Raw genomic sequence first — 8,729 nt, forward strand, 5'->3', positions numbered from 1 at the left:
ACACACACACACACACACACACACACACACACACACACACACACACAGAGACACACCCCAGCCACTGCTGCCTGGACTCACTTTAAATTCCTGCCTTCCTAAGTGGCCAAGGCTAACAAGTAATCCCTGCCTTCCCCTCCTTACCCTCCTCCCTTTCCCTGAAGGACTGTTTTGCACCTTCTCTTTCCTTCTTACTTCAGTACCTCTTGCTCTTTTCTCAATTTTCTATTAAGAATAGAGAAGCCATCCAAAGAGAATGTCCTCAGCCCAAAGACATGCAAGGTCCAAGTCTTCCTGTGTTCACTGCCCCGCCGGAGCATTTGTTTATTGTCCCTGCTGTCACTACAATGAGTGGCCCATGGTGCAAACTCTCCAGCCCTTTCCCTTCCTTCTACTGGGCACAAGTTCGCACTCTCTCCCAAGTAGACAAAAACCTTCTTTGGCGCTTGTTATTCTCTCATTCATTGTCTTTTCCCTGTTTATGGGGAACATTTCTATGTAATGCTTAAACCTGCAGCAATAGCCTCCATCCCTTAAGAGCAAAACAAAACCTTGTTGGCCTCATATTCCCTTCTAATAGGCGCCTTCTTTCTCTGCTCCCCTTTATGGGAATGACTCCCTATCTGTATGCTCTCCTCCCAAGCTCTTCTAAAGCCATTCCCTTGTCACTTTCGATTACAAGATCACTAATAAGCTCTGATTGCCCAATCCATTGGGCAGCACCCAGTCTATATTTCATGCCATCTGTGCGGTGCTCGACCAAACTGCTCCCAGCCCTCCTGTCTGCTCTCTCCTGTCCTGTTGCCTTTGCAGAATCCTTCTTATCCTCCAAACCTCTCGAGAGCATTCTACTCAAGTTCAATCTTTGTCTGCTCTCGACCTGACACTCACTCTTGTGTTTGGCTGGATGTGGAATAAGTTGGGAGAGTGGGTGTTTGAAAGCTCCTAGTTGAGGTGTGGCCCAATCTTTAAAGGACATTTATGCCAGTCACAGAATTTAGGCGGCGAGGGTCTGCTGAAGAGTTCTGAGTCAGGCTGAGGACTGGGAGAGGGAAGGTCTGGGTGAGGAAGGGGTTAGTGTGCAAACACAATAAGGCTGTGCCTGAAGGAGACAATTTGAGAAGATACCTGGCTACAGGCTGTGAGACATCATGCTTGAGGTGCTCAGCTGGGTAAGAAAATAGATGTATTTTTGAGATTTGAGAACAAACTGGTAATCTGGCAGAGAGATTCAGTGTACGTGTGACATCATTCCTCAATACACAAATGCATGCACGCACACACACCCACACACACACACACACACATACACACTTTTAATATACCCCACAAGGGTTCAGTGCAGTAAGGCTAAGCCTTGTATTGCTTCTTAAAACTGATCTCACAGAAGGCTGTATGCAAATGCTGGAGATGTTTCCATTTCTACATGAGTGTGTTATAGCATGCCTTTTATACCATCAAGATTATAAGAAAAGAGCAGGAGCCCAAAAGCCAGAGCCATAGTGGGCTCTGGACAAACCTTGAGGAAGCTGAGCAAGAGAGTGGATCTGTTTTTGTTGTTGTTGTTGTTGTTGTTGTTGTTGTTGTTTTTCAGGAAAAGCCCCTGACAGTTCCACCATAAATCAGTTTTGTCCATTAGTTCTAGACACATTGATTTGCTTTCTTTAAAAAAAATACCAAGGTTACATATATATTGTTGAAAGTGTCTACACTTCTCCTTGACATTCTTTCTTGACATCCTGAAGGAGTCATGCAGACCTCTGAGAATGTGAAATTTCACATTAAAGCATGAGGCAAATACCTGTATAGTTACCTTCCTCTCTGCCTTAGAGTTTTAATGTTATCTCGATCCACTTGACCTCTACAAATGGATTAACGCCACTCAAATGCTCATTTTATCACACTGCAAAAGCTAGGTTGTCTTTAGAATGGAAAAAAAAAAGGTGAATGGTCAAAGGCAGAGAGCATTTTCTTTCTGTGCAATTATGTAAAGCACTTCCTGATACCTACTGAATTCTTATCAGTCATCGCTGGACTCTGCAAACAGATGTAACTCATTTGGCATCATCAAATACGATCTGTCAGGGAGAAAACAAGGTTTTCCCATTAGCACAGAGCAGAGGAATACTAGCAGTTAGTTAAAGTCTAACCAAACCAAAACTAACTGGGCCCAAGAGGCCCAATACCCCAGTTTTCATCTCTGCTGTTGTCGAATACTTCAGCAAAGCACACTGATGTCTACCATAGCTACACCAAAAAGAGAAAAGAAACAGGTATGCTTTGGATAATGGCAATTAAAATCACAATTTAAAATGCACCACATGCCAGGGTCATAGGTGCTGAGTAAGATTCAGAGGCTGTGAAGCAATCAGAATGTGTTCTCATGCAAGGACCAGACTTCGATTTGATCCCTGCAGGAAGCATGGGTGAACTTGCCTTCCCCACTGTGGGGCTTGGCATCATTCCTGCATGCTGAATCCCACTCTTCTTGACTTGCCACCATTTCCTTCCTCCTCATCCCCCTGTTTCAGACTCCTGAATGCTCCTATGATTGCTATTCTCCAGGAATTTCTTGTGGCTGCTGGGCAGATCCAGTTGCTACAACTTGAGAAGGACCTACAGAGACATTGACAAATCTGCTGAGACATTGAAGAAATTGTTGGGGCCACAGTCAGAGCTGTGTAGGAGGAGAAAAATCCCCAAAAGAAAGGCCTCCGTTTGGCCTGAACCTCGATTGCTACATTGTTACCTGGCATTGCCAGCCTCCTTCTGAATGTACTCAAGTCCTTAGTTGATGTTTAAATTCATCACCAACCTAGAGGATAGTTGGTCCTGGTGCTCCTGATAAGAAACAGTCTTTGATTTTGTAGCTTTTAGATAAACTCTTCTTGCAATCCTGGGGCCACATGAAGGCTAAGCATTAAGTACAGAGTTCACGAGGAAAATGTATATGTTAGGCAAAAGACTGAAATTCAGGCAGAAATTCAAAATCCAGAGCATAGTGTGGAAAGGGGGACATAAAACAGTCAGTCATCTAGCCCTCAAGTGAGCTGGGACAGGGAAAGTGTTGAAAGCCAAACATGGCCCAGGATAATATGGTCCCACAAATCCATGTGGGCCCTGGGATTATCTTACTAGAGGAAATGCATACCTGCAGCTGGATTCCCCAAATGTCAATCCAGCTTCTTCTCCTGCCAGCCAGGTGACTTTGAGCAAAATGTTCATCCTCATCTTGCCTCACTTTCTTAATCTATAAAACGGAGCTAATAATTCCTATGCCTCCTATAGAGGCTGACAGGATTACATTATGTTATGGAGTCAGTGCTCCATAATCAGAGCTACTATTATTACTAGTAGTGAATCTTCATTAGTATTGACTTCATGAAAAAGCTACCTTGAATATTCACTGATAAAAATACCTGATCTAAAGCACATTAGAGTATGCTGTTTTAAAGGAGCAGTGAGAGCTGATCAGGGTGGCATGGGATATCACTGACACTGTAAGCTGTAAGTGGCTTTCACATGACCCCCAATAAATAAGTAGAACAGTACTCTGCACCATTGCAGGATTTGGGGATCCCATGGTCTAAAATTCTTCAGAATTAGTCCTATGGATGTTTCTTGTTTTCAGAGAAACTGCAAAGACAGAGACTATTACCTGAGAGAATGTCTGCATATTTGTCCATCTCCCATATTTAGAAATTGGCATGAAGAAAATGCATTCTCTCTTGTTTAGGGTAACCAGATATTCGGCCATAAGGAATAAAATGATGTCATTTGAAGGAAAACATATGGGACTGAAGATAATGTTAAGCAAAATAAAACAGACTCAAAAAGACAATCATGTTTTTACTAATCTGTGTCATCTTAAGGGGAAAAGAAAAAGTACATGAAAGTAGAAAGGAGACCATTAGACAAAAGGAAGGAAACAAGAAAGTGGAGGAAGGAAAGTGTAAAAGAAGGTAATAGGAGGTGAATATAATCAAGGCATCTTATATATAAATGTATGAAAATGCCACAATGAAACCCAATGTTTTGAAAAATTAATATGAATATATATATTATATTTTAAAACATAAGAAAAAATCAGGACAGCAGGGTTAAATTCAGCAAAAACAAGTGATCAGGTACCTTGCCTTTTAATTTTTGTCCTTACAATATTCTTCCAATCATAACCGTCCATAACTTGTTGGCTTTTCTAGCACAAGTCTAAGCTGTGTTTCATGAGGCAATAAGCACTATTAATCTTGTCTTTAAAACAAACATTCTACCCCCTTGACCTAATATTTTAAGACTTGGGTAAAGCAAACAGTTGCCAGGAATTCATTCAGCAGTGAGGTCTTCTCTGCAGACTTTTTATCTGTTTCCCTAGAACACATTCTTTCCCTTCACCTACCCGCTGCCCCCAAAGCTCATTGTCTTTCCAGCCTCCAGAATGAGCTTCATCCCGATTTTGAGCTTTCCTTTGTTCTGTTCTCTTCACTCCCAGCTCATTTGGTTGCATTTATTTTAACCAGATTATACTAATCAGCTTCCTGTCATTTTAAAAAAATCCAGAGCAATTAACTCACAAAGAGAAAGGTTTATTATGGCTCGCCGTTGCAGAGGTTCTAGTCCATGGCAATGTAGCTTTACCGCTTTGCGTCCCTGGCGAGGCAGCATGATGGCAGGTGGGAATGTGTGGCAGGGCAGAACTCTCACTGCAGGAGCCAGGAAGTAAAAAGGAAACAGGAAGAGACTGGCGCTCCACAGCACCTCCCTCGAGGCCTCACTTCCTAAAGGTTCCACTGGCAGATGCAGTCCAAGGAGATCTTTGTATTTGCATGGATGGTGGCTCACAAGAATGATGGACTTTGAACGAGAAATTAGATTCATTCATAGGAAAATGGATACACATTGAGGATATACTCTTAAGTGAAATAAATAAGTCATACATGTGTAAATACTGAATAGTTTCTCTCTTGTGAATAAACTGTAATAGTACATAAGAACCTAATGAGGTGACTGACATTGTGAAATGGGAAGAAAAGGTCTAAAGGTGCAGGGAAGGTGGGATGGGTAGGTAAGGGAAAAGAAAAAATGTGAGAAAATGAAAAGATGGAAATAAAGTAGTTGTAAATGGGGAGGGGAGGAGGGGTGAAGGGAGGGCAGGGACAAGGGGAAGAAAATGAGAGCCAAGACCTGTCACGTAGAGGTACAAGATCCTAGCAATGAATGTAACTGTACTGTATCTCTAAAATGTACCAATAAACTCAATTAAAAAGAAAAAAATGGTTGACTTTAATAAGTGCTTACTGGATATCAGGCACCTTTTAGGTATTATTGCAGTAAATTCTCACAACAGAATATCATCTAACATCATCACCATTTACAGATTTGGGTTCCCAGAGAAGTAATTGGTCACGTGGCTAATGAGTTTTGAGCAGAACTGACACAGAAGCCTTTAGCATCTGAGCTCGTTCCATGCAATCCTATGTTGAGTCCCTATTCTGCGCTGGCTATGTGCTGGCTACGTAGCACCAGTGCATGGGGAGAAAATGCTCTTGCCCTATGTGAGCTCATAACCTAGTAGTAGGTACACGAACAGAAAGAGTATAAGTGGAAATTGTGAGCAGTTCTATGACGGATGAAATCAGGCAGCGATAGGGAATAGTGAGGTATCTACTTGGTTGGGGAATTCAGGAACAGACTCTCTGAGGAAAGGAGACTTAACCTGAAGCCTGAAGGGAAGGAAGACAAGGAAGGCCTCAAAGAAATGAAAGAAGGAAGCAGGGCTGGAATGAGGGAGGGAGCATATGGTATTAGAAGATTTGGTCCCAGGCAAGCTAGGCCTTGTGGGCTCTGATAAAGAGCTTGGATTTGCTTATAAAAAGAACCTCTATCTTTTAGCTTTCTGTGCAAAATGACACCCAAATCTCATTAGCCCTCACCATCAAAGAATTCATGAGTAGAAACCTTGCCGCACATTTCTCTACCTTTTTCTCTTTGATTTCTTTTTCAAACAATGTTACACATTGCATCCCGTGGCAGCAGAGAACTTGCTTATCCAAGCCTCCAAGGGAAATAAAAACATTTTCCTTGGGAGGTGGTTATTGAGAATGTCCTAGGTTTTTCATGGTTCCCACATAATAATTATTGAACACTGACCTAGATAATTCTCTTACATCAAACAAGAATGAGAGCCTAAATATCAGCTCGAAGTTGAACATCCAGTAAAATGAAGCTCCCAGCCTAATAAAGGAACATTTTACAACATTTTTTCATGGGCTTTAAAGACTAGATTCTAATAGTCTTATATAAGAGTTAGGTGCAGACTGTGTTCAAGGAAGACCAAGGTCATTTTAGGCCAAGACATGGCAGTAGAGCTCGTCTGTGCTCATTTTGAGTAATAACTACCAATAAGAACCTTTGTTGTTTATTTTTTGTCTTTTGTTTCTCCTTCTCTGGGCTAAAGAAAATTAAAGGCAGTAGGTAGCAAATTTTTCTTTGTACACTGTAGCCGTTCTTAGGAAGTTTGCGCATTTTTTCACTCATTCTGTGAATATATTTGGCACCTTTCCAAATACGATTTAATAAGCAAGTTTGCTTACTGGACTTCAGTGTTATCACCTAAAAGATCAGTACATTTTGAGCCATGAACTGTTCAGAAGTGCTTTCAATTCTAAAATTGCCAGGAGATCTGAACTCTAGTCTTACCTTCATCTTGCCTGTGACTTGGGTGGCTAAGTCACTGGCCCTCAGGGAGGGGAGAGTGGATAAAGTGTACTTTTGGGCACTTTTACTACAACTCAAAATTTGTAAATTGTAAAATGTCCCCTGAACTTCACCACTGCAACTTGTCCAAGCACAAGACACTGTGTACGGCTGACCCTCACTCTGGGCTCACCAGCATTGCACTGTAGTCTTCATCCACAAAAGGAAGAACATGAGAACAAAGACTAGTGAGGAACTAGGGAAGAAAGATTCAGACATGAAGCCAAGAGGTGTAATTTGGAATCTGCCTGAGACGGAATTGGAAAGGACTTCTGGGATCCACTGGATGCTCTCCATTATAATTATCTGGACAAGATTCCACCATCCCCTGGGAGCAAGGCCTCCAAGTGGCAGTCCTAAGGCTGAAAATTTCTGATCTCTTGGCACATAAAACTAGCCACAATGAATGGGAAGAATGGAGATAAAGGTGTAGGGAAGGTGGGATGGGTAGGGGAAGGGTAGTAAGAGAAAAGAAAAAAAATGTGAGATAATGAAAAGATGAAAATAAAATGCTTGTAGATGGGGAGGGGAGGAGGGGGGGAAGGGAGGGCAGGGGTAAGGGGGGAAAAATGAGAATCAAGACTTGTCATGTAGAGGTACAAGATCCCAACAATGAATGTAACTGTACTGTATCCCTAAGATGTACAAATAAACTCAATTAAAGCTAAAAAAAAAAAATTAGCCACAATGTACTGGGCACTGTGCATGTGGCAGGCACTGCTGAAAATAAAGCAGTAGGCATTAACTCCCTGACTTCATGGAAACTCGAGGTCACCATTCTCCCCAGCTGACAGAGAAGGAGCTGACTCAGGGGTAAATAACTGGCTTGAGAGCCCCCTGCATCTAAGGAGGATTCCAAACCAGAGAGGCCTCCCACAGCCCCTGCTCTCCCACTCTCCTGCCTCTCACCTCCCAGAGCCACACCGGCCACAAAGTGCACTCAGTGGAGACTCGTTACGGAAAACACCATGAAACTTACTTCAAGACCCCTCTGAGGAACGCTCCCAGGCCCCAAAGGTCCCCAGCACCTGCCCTTCCCGAACTTGAAGGATCTTCAGTTCCCTCCCGTTTTTTAGGAGAGTTTCTCCCCTGCTGAGCACCCTCAAACAGTGAGCCTTGTGCACCCCACCCTGCCCACTCTGTCTGTACTGGGTCCCTCTCTGAGGAAATTGGGTAACAAGCACTGCAGAGCAGGATCAGACAGCGCTTGCTTGCGTGGCACCACCCAGAGTCAGCCTTAGGTGAAAATGCACTGCATTCTTTCAAGGACACAAACCAGGAACTCAGGTCGGGCCAAGCGACACACCTCAGCCCTTCCCTACAGAGGGAGCATAGCCTCCCAGGACTCTTTACCTTAGTGCTCTCCACTCGTCCATTGTCCTCCCCAAAGCATCTCCACCAGAGTCATCTCCACCAGTTCAAAGTGAAGGAAGGGAGAAGAAAGGCGTCCTGTACTACGGATTCTAGCTACACTGCATGTCTTACTCTTTCATGAACGATATTATGCACCTTTTCCAAGCAATGAAAGCAGCCAGTGCCTGCTGTTTACAAAGCTAGCAAATGTTAACAGAGCCAGTGAGTAGCAACCCTGAATTCAAGCCAGATAAACTGAAACCAAAGTTCAAGCTCTTCCACCCTCTGCAAACTGGAAAGTGTTTTCTGACACCTGCTGTTGGCCTCTCTAGAATCCAGAATCATTGTTGGGGGATGGAGGAGGAGAATGCATTTTGGAGGCAGAAAACATGGAATCTGAATTTTCCAGTATGAATTTCTTCATCTGCAAAATAGAACTAAAAATAACTCCTACCTCACAGCATTCTTCAAGGAATTAAGTAAAATAATCCAGGAAAAGGGCCAGGGATTTAGCTCAGTGGTGCCACTGCCTGCCTCACATGCGCAAGGTCCCAAGTTCAATCCCCAGTACCAAATAAAGAAAAAAAATCCAGGAAAAGAGTTTAGCACTGGGATTATAAAAG

The 8,729-nt window shown here is 43.0% G+C and overlaps 1 long non-coding RNA gene across 1 annotated transcript in view; it reads right to left on the reverse strand.

The window, feature by feature from the left end:
• LOC104853688 overlaps positions 1 to 8,256 on the reverse strand; it is a 9,935-nt gene extending 1,679 nt beyond the window's left edge. Inside the window, exons 1-3 of the long non-coding RNA XR_777858.2 lie at positions 8,107 to 8,256; positions 4,572 to 4,851; positions 2,011 to 2,078 (exon numbers count right to left, since the gene is read on the reverse strand). This is a non-coding gene — a long non-coding RNA (uncharacterized LOC104853688). The remainder of the gene's footprint in view (positions 1 to 2,010; positions 2,079 to 4,571; positions 4,852 to 8,106) is intronic.
• Between the last annotated feature and the right edge of the window lie 473 nt (positions 8,257 to 8,729).

The sequence above is a fragment of the Fukomys damarensis genome, unplaced genomic scaffold, assembly GCF_012274545.1.
Source record: "Fukomys damarensis isolate Sample0158 unplaced genomic scaffold, DMR_v1.0_HiC HiC_scaffold_16, whole genome shotgun sequence".
Lineage (NCBI taxonomy): Eukaryota > Metazoa > Chordata > Mammalia > Rodentia > Bathyergidae > Fukomys > Fukomys damarensis.